The sequence below is a fragment of the Eulemur rufifrons genome, chromosome 5, assembly GCF_041146395.1.
Source record: "Eulemur rufifrons isolate Redbay chromosome 5, OSU_ERuf_1, whole genome shotgun sequence".
NCBI classification, from domain to species: Eukaryota; Metazoa; Chordata; class Mammalia; order Primates; family Lemuridae; genus Eulemur; species Eulemur rufifrons.
In genome coordinates this window covers 19,262,774-19,278,177 of record NC_090987.1, presented here as the reverse complement: position 1 = coordinate 19,278,177, position 15,404 = coordinate 19,262,774, and the positions used below count along the sequence as shown (strand labels likewise).

The 15,404-nt window shown below is 41.7% G+C and overlaps 1 pseudogene; it reads right to left on the bottom strand.

The window, feature by feature from the left end:
* Nucleotides 1–2,895: 2,895 nt before the first annotated feature.
* Nucleotides 2,896–3,016, bottom strand: LOC138383556 (small nucleolar RNA SNORA48; annotated as a pseudogene).
* Nucleotides 3,017–15,404: the final 12,388 nt, after the last annotated feature.

The following is a 15,404-nucleotide window of genomic DNA, read 5'->3' as shown; positions in this document are numbered from 1 at the left end:
GAACTAACAAACCTGAAAAAAAAAAAATTAACAACTAAGTGGATAGAACACGGTAGGGATAAAATGGGGCCAATTCATGGAGAGTCTGGAGAGCAGGCTGTGACATCTGACTTTGACATGGGGGATGGAGAGGAGAGGGAGGCATGGGGGGTAAAGGAGTGATAAGAAGGAGGGAAAACAATGAACTTCAGACTTTGAACAAAACATCCCTCATCTTATCTGAGCCTCACAGTATGCTCAGAGTTGTGTGAGATCCAGGGACAGCAACCAGGTTCAATGTCCTGGCGAATAAAATATTTCAGGCCCCCCAGCAATAATGCCCCACCTAAATATCTTGATGGGGGATTAATTCCAGGTCCCCTTCCGGACCATCCAGCTCTAGTCATTTGTAGTGGCTTCACACCATACCTCCCTAGACTCCGGGAAGAAGAAAAACCTGAGATGAGAGAAATGGAATGTCTATCCAGACTTCTGATATAAAGTTCAGGGCCTCTTTCCACTACTCTGGCATGATAGGATAAAAGGGTTGTTTCTGAAACGTAAGTGAGGCAGCCATTTGTAAGACAGACAAGCACTGGAAGAGGAAGGGGACAGAAAAGTCACCAGTTAGGAGGTGTGGCAGTTAATAAGGGCAGGAGAAGGCAATGTAAAGAGTAGGAAGCCAGACATGGTGACAAATTCATTGCAAGAGATGAAGGAAAAACCATTTTCAGATTCCATTGATGTCTATTGAGCACTTGTTCTCTTTCTAGTTATACGCTTGGGCACTTTCACATGCCTGTTTAATTCGGTCTTCAGAATGACCCTGAAGAGATAAATGAGTTTTATAGGAGATGTTGAGAGAATTGCCATGGTCTGTAGCCAGCATGCAGTAGGGCAGAATTTGAATTCAGGTGTCCTCACTCCATGTCCCATGTTCTTTTCATGACATCATGGATCCGGAGAAGTGGCACTTACAGAAATGGCACAGTTGGGAAGGGTGGCCCATGGAGGGGAATATGGTGGCTTCGATTTTCGGCATGCGGATATTGAGCTGTGGGGGGACATCCAATTATAGATTTTCTGTATCGACGATGTGCATGTCTTGCTTTCCATCCTGACTTACATAACAATCAGGGACCCTCACTGCATTACTCCCCCTGGGTCATGCTAGATCCCACCATCTCAGGCAACTGCTCCCTTTATATCTATACCTCTCTTTATATATATAACTGTCTTAGTCTGTTTGTGTTGCAATATAGGAATACCTGAGTTTGAGTAATTTATAAAGAAGAGGTTGATTTGACTCACAGCTCTGCAGAATGTACAAGAAACATGGTGCCAGCATCTGCATCCTGTGAAGGCTTCAGGCTGCTTCCACTCATGGCAGAAAGAGAAGGGGGGGGGGGCAATGTGTGCAGAGATCACATGGGGACAGCAAGAGAGCAAAAGAGAAGGGGAAGGTGCCAGGCTCTTTTTAACAACGAGCTCTCAGGGAAACTCTCGCAGGAACTAATGGAGCAAGAACTTACTCATTACCATGAGGAGGGCACCAAATCATTAATGAGGGTTCTGCCCTCATGACTCAAACACCCTCCATGGGGCCTTACCTCCAACACTGGGGATCAAATTTCAACATGAGACCTGGTGGGGTGGCCAAACAAACCATAGCCAAACTAGCAACCACTCGCCAAACTTCGAGGGTTCCAGTTCTCTCATTCCCATTACAAATGCCTTTGACTTGTTGGAAATATCAATCCCTTGATCTTTCTATTTTCTCCTAATCTTTTCTTAGTTCTTCCGGGTTTCTCCATCTCCCTAGATGACTCTAGATGCCTTAGCTCATCATCCAAATCCTGCTCTAACCTTTGATTCCCCAACACTCCGTTCCTCCACAACATCTCTCAAACAACACCCAAGACTGGCTTGATGTTACAATCTGCAACCTTTACTTAGTTGCCAGAGAAAACTTTCTCCGTCTTGCAGAGAACACTCACAGATCCATGATCTCCAAACTCATTTGGGCCCCCAGCACCCCTCGATTCTTCTTCTGCCCGGCATCTCTCTCTAATTGCCTCCTATTTATGGAGAAGTTTCGAGATCTTCACGCCTGCTCTCCCCATCAACCTCCTACCTACAAAGGCAGCAACATCCACACCCTTCCTTACTGCTCTCCCTGCCCCAGCATAGAAGCTCCCACCCCTCCCGCCCAAGTCCAGATGCCACCCTCCTCTGCTGCCCTCAGAGTCTGCCCCTGCACACCACTGTGTGTCTGTCCTCTCTCTTCCTCTGCTGGCTCCCTTCTTTCAGCTTCTCAACATGCTCCAACCTCTCCTCCTTCAGCTCCTAACTTCTCCTTCTCTGCTTCTCCAGACTTCTCAAAAGAAAGTTAGCCGTGACTTCTTCACCTCACACCTGCTTCTCAGCCCGCTACAGTCTGACTTTCACTTCCAACTGCTTTTGAAACTATGCCCCTAAGATCAAAAACACCCTCCTAATAGACACATCTAATTTTTATCTTACTGGACTTCTCTGCTCCTTTTAAAAAGTTTTATATTTTTAGTTCTGGTGAAATATACATATCATAAAATTTACTGTCTGAACCATTTTTAGACGTACAATTTGGTGGTGTTAAGTAATACATATTCACATTGTTGTGCAACCATCTTCCCAAACTGAAACTCTCACCCATTAAACAACTCCCTACCCTCCCCTCCCCCAGCCCCTGCCAACCACCATTGTACTTTCTGTGTCTATGAACTTGACCCCTCTAGATACCTCATATAAGTGGAATTACATAGTATTTGTCTTTTTGTATCTGGGTTATTTCACTTATCATAATATCCTGAAGTTTCATCCATGCTGTGGAATGTATTAGACTTTCCTACCTTTCTTTCTTCTTCTTTTTTTCTTCCTTCATGTGTCCAATGCATGAACTGGTCATGGGCACAGACCAAAAACTAAGCTGGGATAAACAAGGGGTTGCTTTGTCCCTGGCTGATATGAGATGGGCACCCCTCCTTCCTTTTATAAGGCTGAATAATATCCCTTTGTATGGACAGGCCATATTTTGTTCATTCATTCATCTACTGATGGACATTTGGGTTGCTTCCACCTGTTGGCTATTTTGAATGATGGTGAAAAAAACATGGGTGTACAAACATTTCTTCAGGACCCTGCTTTCAATTCTTTTGTATATAAATCCTAAAGAGGTATTTCTGGATCATATGGTCTGCTCCATTTTTAAAAGGCCATTATTTCCTCCTTGCTGAAGCTCCCTGCTACACTGTCTCCATGAGACACGGTCCTCATTCTCACCTCCAGTTCTCTTGGTATCCTTCTTACCCTTCTATCTCCTTTGCAGGCTTTTCCTCTACCTCCCCCAGGGGTCTGAGTCAGTTAGGGTTCAATCAGAAAAACAGAAGCTGTCTTGTAAAGAAAGGGTGTTTGACCCAGGGAATTGATCATACAGACATTGGAGAGCTGAAAAAATATACAGGGGAGTGTCAAGGTAGCCCAGACCAGCAACTGCAGGAAGCCATATCCAAATCCACCTATCCTCTGCAGACCTCTCTACTGAACTTCAGACATTTCTGAACCTCAGACATATTTTTCCCCAGTTGCCTTCTAGGAATGTGCACCCTGATGGCTCTGTAATTAAATGAGCTACAGGCTGGACTTGTCATCTTTCCTCTTCAACCTGCTTCTACTCTTCTGTTCTCTGTCTTAGCTGGTGGCATTACCTGTGCCATTAGCCAATCTAGAAACCAGGGTCCTCCTCAACCTCACTGGCTCCTTTGCTTCCCAAGTCTCTCTCCAGTCCCTTCCCTCTGCTCCATCACCAAACCACTCTCAGTTAGGCCCTCGTTTGGTTTGCCTGTGGGTTAGGAGTTCCCACAACCTCCTAAAAGTCCTGTTAGCCTCTCTTCTTGCTCTCATTAGGCTCACGCAGCTGCTCAAGTGCTTGCTCCAAAATCCAAACCTGGCCCTGCCACTCTTTTACTTACAACCCTCAGTAGCTCCCTACTGTCCTACTGTCATCTGGCTCTTGCCTCCTCCCCAGTGTCCTCTCTTGCTTTCCTACCCTGTCCCTTCTTTAGAAATTCTGAATTGCTCAAGCTAAACTGTTTCTCACAGTCTATTCCCCCTACCTGGAAAACCTTCCCTCCTCTAAACTCCCTCTGAGCTAACCTTACTCATTCTTTAAAACTCAGGTCAGATGCCCCCGAAAATCTTCCCCAACACTCAGATAGAGGATACTCGAGTCATGAGGTGTGACAAGGAGTACAGAGTGGTGTCTCCACCCCTGCAAACACAGGTCTCCAGGCTGTTCCCCACCGTGGCCAGAGCCGCAGCCACCACTGGACTCCCCCATGGCCCATTCCTGCAGCCTGACCACATGCCATGTCCCCGCCCATGCAATATCCCAGCACTTCTGGACCATTGTTCTCCTCCTTCTCTTCTAATACCAGCAGCTTTTCCTATGAGCTTTCATATCTACTCCTCTCCCTCACCCCCAACATCCAATCACTAGGCCCTCTGGTTTCTCAAATCTGTCCACTTCTCCCCATCACTACTGCTCCACCCAAAACTAAGCCATCCTTGACCCTCAAACAGAAGGATGCAATAGCTTCTCCCCTCATGGGCTCCTGCCCCTCCCCAATCCATTATCCCCCTGTAGCCAGACCTTTTCTGAATGGACATTTGATTCTGTCAGCTACCTATTAAAAATGAAGACTATTTAAAAAAAAAAAGTTTGTAGTCCCAGCTACTCAGCTACTCAGGAGGCTGAGGTGAAAGGATCGCTTGAACCGCAGAATTTGAGTCTAACCTGGGTGACATAGTGAGACCCCATCTCTAAACAAACAAACAAAAATCTGTGGGATAATTGGCCTTTGTTTTTAAGATAAAGACCACATTTTTAACTACAAGACCCTGCAAACCACCCTTTGCCTGGTGCTCTCACTTCATTATCTCAGTATCAGTCAGTCCTTTGCTGACTTCTACTTCCTTAGAGCCATTGTACACCCTGACTACTCTTTCCTCTTTGCCTAACTAATTTCTACTCAGACTGCAGGTCTCAGCATAAATGTCATTTCCTCAGGAAAACCTTCACTGATTCCTAAGCCAGATTAACTCTCCCCATTACAAACTCTCTGGTGCTTTGTGTTCATCTCTCTGTAGCAGTTATCACAATTATAAAATTGTATGAATCATTTAATGTATTTTGTCTCTAACTTGGTAGACTGTGAGCTCCATGAAGGCAAGAACCAGGCCTGTCTTGTTCACACTTGCAGTTTTAGTGCCTGGCGTGATGACTGGCATATAGCAGGTCCTTGCTACTGTTTGTTGAATTAATGTTAATTAATGGATTTCCTCCCCCATCCTAGGTGGGTTAGGTGTCCCTTCTCTATGTCCTCATTATACACTGTGATACTTATCTCTATCTTTGCACTGACATTATAATTGTCTGTAGATGTGTCTGCCTCCCACCTCTATTTACCTTTCAGTCTTCACCTGCCACCCCCATCACCACCTGGGAGCTCTGTCATGGTGGAGACCATCATATGAAACCAAGTAGGCATTCCAAAAGTGTTTGCTCAATGAATGGTGCCAACTGGGGAAAAAGACTGGATTAAAAGTGAAAACTGACTGGGCGCACGGTGGCTCACGCCTGTAATCCTAGCACTCTGGGAGGCCGAGGCGGGAGGATCACTTGAGCTCAGGAGTTCCAGACCAGCCTGAGCGAGAGTGAGACCTCATCTCTACTAAAACTAGAAAAAAAATTAGCCAGTGAACTAAAAATAGAAGCAAAAAATTAACTGGGTGTGGTGGCATGCACCTGTAGTCCCAACCACTCGGGAGGCTGAGGCAGGAGGATTGCTTGAGCCCAGAAGTTTGAGGTTGCTGTGAACTAGGCTGACACCACGGCACTCTAGCCTGGGCAGCAAAGCGAGACTCTGTCTCAAAAAAAAAATAAATAAAATAAATAAAATAAAATAAAATAAAAGTGAAAATCCACCATGGAGCACCCAGATGTGGGAGTCATCTCGATGGAATTCAGGAGAGAGTCAAACCTTGGTGATCACCCTTAATCATGAAGCAGAAGGAAGAGTAGATGGCCAAGGTGAGCCAGGAGATCTGGAAGAGCACCATGCCTCAGACGCCAAAGGAAGCGTTTCAAGAAGGATGGGAAGATTAGTTGGGTCAAATCTTGCTGAAAGAATAAGGAAGTTGAAGACTGAGAAAAGGTTTGAATTTCACCAAAAAAGAGTCACTTTTACACAGTTTTAATAAAGTTGTGGAGACAAAAGCCAGATGGTCTGAGTTGCAGAAGGGACTGATTTCACAGGCGGGAGCAGAGCGGTGGGCTGTTTGTTGAAATGACAACGCAGAGGGGAGCGAAACTCCCCCATTTGGATAGAGCAAAATGAGCTCCAGAATGTTCTCTCTGTCACATTTTCTTCTCACTTCTCCTTTCTGCCCTAATAAATTCAGAATGGGCTGAGAGTCATGAGTCTGTGACCGGAGCGCAGTTCCATGTCCCTTTCCTCACTGTTGGCATCATGCGTTTTGAATATTATATTCACAACTGGATTGAAATACAATCTTATCACTTCCGCCAACCTTACACAAAGATTACTGCTGCCACTCGTGCCTATTCAGAGAATGTTAATAAAATATGAAAATATAAACAAGTCATTTATCTTCACAAAAGAAGCTAAAATATATTTTTCTACCAAAAAAAATAGCTGTAAACTGTTGTGGGGATTTTATTGTTTGTTTTCTAGAGATGGGGTCTCACTCTGTCACCCAGGCTGGAGTGCAGAGCCCCAATCATAGCTCACTGTAACCTCAAATTCCTGGGTTCAAGCAATCCTCTCCCCCGCCTCAGCATTTTGAGCAGGTAAGACTATAGGTGTGAGCCATCACATCCGGCTAATTTTTAAAAAATTTTTTGTAGAGATGGGGTCTCACTATGTTGCCCAGACTGGGCTTGAACTTCTGACTTCAAGTGATCCTCCTGTCTCAGCCTTCCAAATTGCTGGGATTATAGGCATAAGCCACCGTGCCCAGCCTAAACTTTTATTTAATGTGCTATAAAGCAGCATATATATTATTACACCACACACTGGGGATTCAAAAATTATTTTGGTAACTTTATTTTATTACAATTGGATTCTGTGGTTATTTTATGTATTTTGTTTTATGCATTTAAAAAACCATTCTGTGGAGTCTGTAGACTTCGCCAGATTGCCGATGGAGTCCATCACACCGAAAAATGTTGAGAACCCCTGATCTGGTACTGTATGGACAAAGCTTACGGTTCATCATTTTTAGTTGCAGGCAGGAAGATATGAACAAGAGATTCTATCAGCACCATTTAGTGCCCTTAGTAAGTTGGAATCTAGGTATCTTTTCTGTAAAGGACTGTTATTTAGCAATAATCGATTAGTCCATATTCTGTGCAGTCTAAGTACAATTTTGGTTCTGGAATTTTTTTTTTTTCCTAGACCTCAGTCAGAGACTTGGCCTCCATCCTATTTAATGCAAACTTTCTACCTGGTACTTTGTTTGTTACTACACATCTAGTGAATAGTATAATACGATTGTACTGTTCACAGTTTAAGCATAACATATAGTTCAAATGAAAGGAAGGAAAGATATTCAACTTCCCTTTAGATGCCTGTTAATCCAGAATGTTCCCAGTTAGTTTCTGGGGCTGGTGCAGATCCCCAGATAACCAGGTTCCAAGGTGAACAACTCAAATTGAGTAAAATCTCCAGGGAGGTCCTGGAGTCCTCCAGACGTTCCTGAGCTAACTGATGGCCTTGGGAAGAACATTTGGAAGAATCCCTAGTATAGGAGTGCAGTTTAGTGTAAGAAGTAATTCAATTCAGAAAGCATTTTAGAATGATAAGTCTAAAGTCAAGAACTATCAGAGGGGAAGGCACACCTAGGAGGTTTCTTTTGTGGTTAGACCACATCTTGTTGATGTAAAATATATGAAATATTCAATGTAAAGTGTAAAAACTGTTTTTAGGGTTCTGATATCCCATGCACCAAAGAACCCACCATTTGTTACTTAGTAGGAAAAGATATTAGACAATCAAACCCAATTTATTGATTTTGGTGCCCTTAAATTACCATTGTCTGTTGTAGCTGCTCTCTTGACCAAAGGAATCTTGAATATTTTATAGAAAAAATGTCCCTGTACTGCCCCCAAGGGATAGAATCTCAGAGTTAGCTTTTGAAACTCATGTAGTCTAAGAACTATGAAGCCTGCAGGGTCTATGAAAGACACTTACGTAGAGTTATGTTCAAGATACCAAGGAACACTATGTGATCAAGGCAAACATTCCCGGGATTTTTTTTTCCGGGTCTCAGCCAGACACTGCATCTGTCCTATTTGGTGCAAGCTTTCTACCTGGTGCTTAGTCCATTACTACAGATCTAAGGAATGAACAATAAAGTTCAATAATGTTCATGGTTTAAGCATAGCGTAATCTGGGGTAGGAAGGAAATGAACAACCATGTGTTTGCCTTGGCACAGGAACTTGCTCTGTCACCTGGTCTATGGTGTAGTGGCATCATCACAGCTCACTGCAACCTCAAACTCCTGGGCTCAAGCCATCCTCCTGCCTCAGCCTCCTGAGTAGCTGGGACTACAGTCATGGACCACCAGGCCTACCTAATTTTTCTATTTTTTGTAGAGACAGGGGTCTCACTCTTGCTCAGGCTGGTCTCGAACTCTGGCCTCAAGCAATCCTCCCACCTCAGCCTCTGAAAAGTCTAGGATTACAGACGTGAGCCACTGCACCCATCTGACATAGGAAGTTTTTGAAGGTAAAGAAAGTATCTTAGGCTTTCCATTATCCCATATCTAGAAATAAAAATCTATTTGCAGCAATGTGAGTTCACGGAATCTAGAACTTCAGAGGTCCTCTGTGCTTCCCAAATGTAACTGTGACCTGGGCATATTGTTACAGAGCCAGATTAGGATGAAGTGAGTCTGGGGTGGGTATTTCTAACAAGCGCCCTGGTGATGCCAGAGTTTCTGCTCCAAGAATCCTCTTGTAAAGACTTATAGGTGATGATGGAGCCAGGACTGGGATTTAAAATAAATAACAACAAGCATCCTATGGCTCAGGGAGACTTTTAGGAGCAGCCTCAGCAAGATTGATTCACGTTTACAAAAGAAAGGAGAGTATTTCCACAATGCCATGATGTCAGCCAACTTTTATTTTATTTCCCCAAGGTTGCCTAAAGTTTTGTGAGAAAAATCAGGTGTAGAACAATATTATCCATAAATCTCAACATGCAATTTTTCCTTACATTAATAAGCCTATGATGTTAACTTCTTCTTCACAAAAATTCCTAGAACTTTGCTTAAAATATTTTGATAATAGTATTAGTTTACTCTTTATATGGTCTGAAAAGTTGTATTTATTTTAATTATTACCTTTTTGGAGGTAATTACCACCATTAGCACTTCACTGTATTTTGAGAAAACAGTGTTTTTTCTTAATGCTAGTACTTACCAAACGCTTTTGTGTCTTGCTTCCTGACTAGCTGACAGGAGGTTTGTTTCTGCAATGTCTAGCTAAAATGCTCTTAGATATGCTGTTTACTATCTCTTTTATTTTTAAAGAATTTGCATTTTTAATGATCTTAATTTATTACAGGATAATTCCCAATGGTGTAGTAAGTATTCATTATTAATGTTTTCTATTCTAAGGCAGATGGAGTTATATAAATCCAAAGATGTGATTATCACAATCTATCTGCTTTTACTATAGATGTGTCAACCTAAAACCAATGATCCTACTCATGTATACTCTCCTTACAAAGAGAATGAGCTTCTGTAACTCTGAAACCTCAGTAATATGGATTTTCCTTAAGGAAACACACCATGGTGTTTGGATGAAATAAAGCCGTTCTATTTTCATGACAACTGTAACAATGGCTTTTCCAGGCATCTTCCTTTAATTTTGAGAAACACTGATGGACATGTGTCCGTCTTGAGATAACTGGCATATGTACCTCTTTAAACTCTGCCAGTTAGAAAGTTTTACAGGGAAGTCACGTGGCCAGGTGTGCACCTGCAGACTTCCACATTGAGGCTCCTCCCACTTCACAGGTAAACAGGCCAAACTGAAGACAAAGCCCCAAATAGCAGCCTCAACTCCCAACAGTACAAAACACGCCTTTCTCTGTTCAGTGACCAAGCCCAACACCTATTTCCTCCTTCTGGTTTCCTGTTGATTTGGGCCTTGGCACCTTGTTTTACCTGATCCTCTGTCTTGCAATCCATCCTTCTTCCAAGAAAAGCTTGTCTGTTCCTTCTGGGCTTGGCATTGTCTGTATCATCTGCAGGCTATTTGACAGCTCTGACAAGGCCTGGTGAGCTGCATTCCAGGCAACCAAGAATGTGCCAAGAATGGTTTCCTCCTTTTTCTTGGAGGGTCCAGTGTAGGACGCCAAGGAGGAAGGAAGATAGTAAGTACACAACAGAGTTCCAATGGGCATTTACTCCAAAAGAAACAGCAATGCACAATGCAAATTGTTTATTTTATATATTTATTGCGGTAGATATAAAATTCACGCAGGGAGGTGTGCACACCAACTTCAAGCATAATGAGTTTTTACATATGTACGTACCTGTGTAGCCATTGCCCAGACTGAGATACAGAACATTTTCAACCCCCAGAAGTCTCCTTTATGTCTCTTGTCAACCAGCCCCTTAAAGGTAACCACTTTACTTACTGTCATCACAAATATTTCCTTAAAAGCTAAGTTTGTAAAACTCATCACATCAATGGTTTCTGTGCTCACAGCAACAAGTAAAATGTCATAATGGTTGTTTCTCATTCAAGATAAATTTACCTTTCAGGTCTTATAATAAGCAGTATTGAAGTAATAAATTATCTGCTTACTCCCAGGAAAATTGCAATTAAGAACTACACATGGCCTATCCCTAATTTCAAGGGTTGACTTTTTAATCATATACATGGATGAAACCTTTGGAGCCAGCTGGGCTTCGGAATTTAGAAACTTTTGCACTTGGGAAAACTTATAAGGAGCATATGTTATATGATACTATATAGGGCAGAGGGTCATAAACGCATTCACATTTCTGAAGAGAAATAAATATTTACATTGGGGGAAGAAAATTTGCCTTGTGACAAATTCTCACTTGTCACCAAATAAGTTCTGGCACCATCAAAATAAAAAAAAAACTTTTGGATTTTGGAATTATGGATAATAGTTTGTGGACCTGGAGTAAATAATATGTTATTTAAGGAACTTTTCTACTTAAATCAAGGCCCACTCTGATGTCATGGTCTCCATAAATTTTTCTGAGGTAATTCGAGTTTAAGAAGTGACGCTTTTTTTTGAACTACGACAGCACTTTGAGCTTATTCTTCACGTCGTGCCTTTAGAAAAAGAAACTTTTAGTAATGAAATATTCAATTAAACAAAAAAAATGTAGTATAATAAAACCCTATATAGACATCATCCAAGCATAACAATCTTATTTCAAACATTGTGGTTGTATCACTTCACCCATAAATATTTAATAACACACTGATTTTTATTATACTTATATGAGTAAATGCTTTGTTTCCATATTACAATGTAGACTCCCTGAGGGCAAATGTTGTCTCTTTGTCATTCCTACTTCCCAATTAGCTCTTCTCAGCAGGAAATTTGATACAGAAAAATAAATTATGCCCTGAGGATTGCTTGATCATGCTTGGCATCAGACCGTGGTTTTTAAACTGGAGTGTGTATCCAAATCACCTGGAGGGCTTGTTAAAAGTCAGATTGTTGGCTGGGCATGATGGCTCACGCCTATAATCTCAGTACTTTGGGAGGCTGAGGTTAGAGGATCACTGGAGGCCAGGTGTTGGAGAGCAGCCTGTGCAACACACCCCATCTCTACAAAAAATAAAAAATTTAGCTGGCCATAGTGGCACATGCCTATAGTCCCAGCTATTCAAGAGGCTGAGGCAGGAGGCTCCTTTTAGCCCAGAAGTTCAAGGCTGCAGGGAGCTATGATTGCACCACTGGACACTAGCCTGGGAGACAGAGCAAGATTCTATCTTGGGGGGAAAAAAAAGTAAGATTGTTGGGTCCCAAGCCCAGAGTTCCTTATCCAGTGGGTGTGGGGTAGGGCATGAGATCTTGCATTTCTAACAAGTTCCCCGGTGATGGTGATGATGTCCCAGTATCACACTGTAAGAACTCCTGCATTAGATGTCGACACTGACTCACCCACTCAAATAAAACAGACGCTCTTGTCATTTAATCGAGTGTTAATCATATGTGAGTATTTGGGAGGAATACAGGAAGAAATAATTCTTATAACTCTTCACTTTCATGGCATTTATAATATACTGTATAAGAAGTACCTAAAACAAATACATGAGAACTATTAAGAAACACAGGTGCTCGAGTTCCAGAATGTTCCAGAATGTAAAAGCTCCCTGGTGATGTCAAGTGCACCAGGGTCTTCTGAAGAGGTGAGATTAGAATTTGTCCTTGAGTCATGAAGGGGAATTTAACTGACACCTTACAGTGGGGAGGGCCTTCCCAGGTTGGGGAATGGGGTGACATAAGCCCCAAATGTTCTTTCAGGTCTTTCCATGACATTGAACTGTACATAAAAATATTTAAAGATATTCAGAGTTTGTATAGCATAGCTTGTATTTTTTCCCACGTATTAGTGATACCCTTGGACAAATAAACTTCAAAGTCTTCAGTTTTCCCAGTAATAATTATACCCACCTCATAGTATTTTTAAGACAATTGAATGATTTTAATATACTACTAGAGGCTTTAGACCAATGTTTAGTAAATAAGTGCTCAATGAATGATAATTATTATTTATTGAACAGCATCTACATGCCAGGCAGGAATCCTGAATGAGAATACTTTGTTTGCATTGTATCCTTTTTAACTTTACAAAACCCTTGCATATTTTTCACCTTATTTCCTCTTTTCGATGCCTTTTGAGATGGGTAGGGGAAAGTTTAATCGTGTCCACCTGACAGGAGAAAAAGGCATCCCGTGCCTTATAAGGAGAGTTTGAGAGAGAGCACTAGAACTCAAGTGTGCCAAACTCCCCAAGTGTGCTCTTTCCTTCAGTGTAAACAAGCAAACAAAAAAAAGAAAAGCAAAAAATTGTTGAAGAATTAAGGCAATTGTCCAGGTAATTTGCAAATACCTCCCTTCTACAAACACCCCCACACACCATAGGAATCAAATCAACCTTTCTTCTATCATTCCCTGATTACGCACAAATGTAATGTCTGATTTGTGGACAACCTACATCTCCTTGCGGTTGTATTTCTTGTTCAGCTGTAGTTTTAGTCCAGGATTGTCAGGTTCTGTCTCCATTTACTGGAGAGACCCTGCGTTTAGGAGAGATTCTTTCATTCTCTCAAGGAAAATCCAGAAAGTGATTGAGCCATGTTGAGCCTTGGATCCTACCCCCAGTATATCTTGCTTTGGGAAAAAAGCTTCTATTTGTATAAACCAACTTGAATAGGGTTTTCTATTGTTTGCAGCTAAAGAATCATTTCTAACAGTTGCTGTTAAAATGCACAAAAATCTTGTTTCTGTCATAATATTTTAATGTATACTTCTTTCTTTAGAATATAGCTTGTAATTCCTATTAGGCCCAATTGAAGATATCAGATCTAAAGTAGTAGTATTCATAGCAGTAATAGTAATGCCACTTTCGTTCTGTGAGCCCAAGACCTACTATATTAGATACCAGACCTTTAAATTCATTTTTAAATAAAATTCTATACTTGAAAAATGTCTATACACGTGACTTCTAGAGACATATGATCCCCCTTGGCCTTTTAAACATTAAATGAGACATCTTAGTGGCTCACTGTAACTATTACTGAATCAAAATAATATCACTTAAAGATAAAGTAACTCAATTCAAGCAAGAATGCTGGACAGATAGAAGCTAAAAGGCAAATTCAAATGAGCACAGTGTTTTTCAAAGTGTAAGATGATTATAGTGATTAAAGTATGTGAATGACTTTGCACACATCTGTTTTCAATCATACAGAAAGCTCACCACCAGTTGCAGAGTAATGACCACTTTATTTAACCAGGAGTTACATCCTTCAGTGTAATTCTTGCCCACAGAAACCAGCAGAAGAAAATTTCAGGAGGTTTTGGGTGTTATGTCTCTATTAATGATTACTCATATTTTCCAATTACATTTATCTTTTTCCTAGCATTTCATTATTCAAATCCCAATGTAATGTATATGTCACCAAGTACCTGTTACATGAAAGGAACACATTAGGTTGCTATATTAATTTCCCAGTATGCATGAATGTGCATTGGAGAAGAGGAATCCAGGCTCCTCTATCCTGCTGATACCCCTAGAGTGTAGGCCTTCATTCTCTTGCTTGTGATCTTACAGTACAATGGTGGGCGCCATGCCTCTAAACATTGCTGGCAAAAAGTGGGAGGAAAAAGAAAAGCCAAAGGTACAGGCCAGTTGAGTCTGCTCTTTTTAAAAAAGCCTTTTCAGAAGCCCTACCCGTTGGCCTTCAAGTGTGTGATTCTAACAGGGTCTCCTTAGACCAGCACTGTTTAACTGAAATACAGTGCAAGCCACAAATGGGAGCTACATATGTAATTTTAAATGTTCTGTAACCATATCAAAAAGGAAAGAGATGAAATTACTTATAATAATATACTTCATTTAACCAAAAATATCCAAAATGTTATTCCCACATGTGATTGATACTTTTTAAATCGGGATATTTACATTCCTTTTTTGCACTGCCTTCAAATCCAGTGTGTATCTCAATTTAAACTAACCACATTTCAACTACTCTATAGCCATATGTCACTACATTAGATAGGTAGCCTGTGATAATGTGATAGAATAAGAAATATATATTTGGTCTCTGCCCTGGCTCCTGGGCCAGAGCTCCTAAATCCCTTGGAATTTCCTGAGTGGTGTGAGGATCTTTTGTTCTAATGAGGCAACTCTTGGCGGGTGGTGGGCTCCTGGATAGCCTCAGGATGGGGCTGGTTGCCAGGGGAACCAACCACGTGACTAGAGGCTTGGAACTTTCAGTCTCGCTCCCTCTCCGACTCCCAACTCCTGGCGAAGGGAGAGGGGCTGGAGGTTGAGTTGATCACCAATATCAATGATGAAACCAATCCTGTCTACATAATGAAGCCTCCATAAAACTCCAGAAAAACAGGGTTCAGAGTTGCCGAATGCATGGAGGTGCCTGGAGGGTGGCTCGCTCAGAGAAAGCATGACAGCTCTGTGTCCCTTCCTACATACCTTGCCCCATGCATCTCTTCCATCTGGTTGTTCATCTGTATTCTTTATAATATCCTTTATAATAAACTGGTAAATGTAAGTAAAGTGT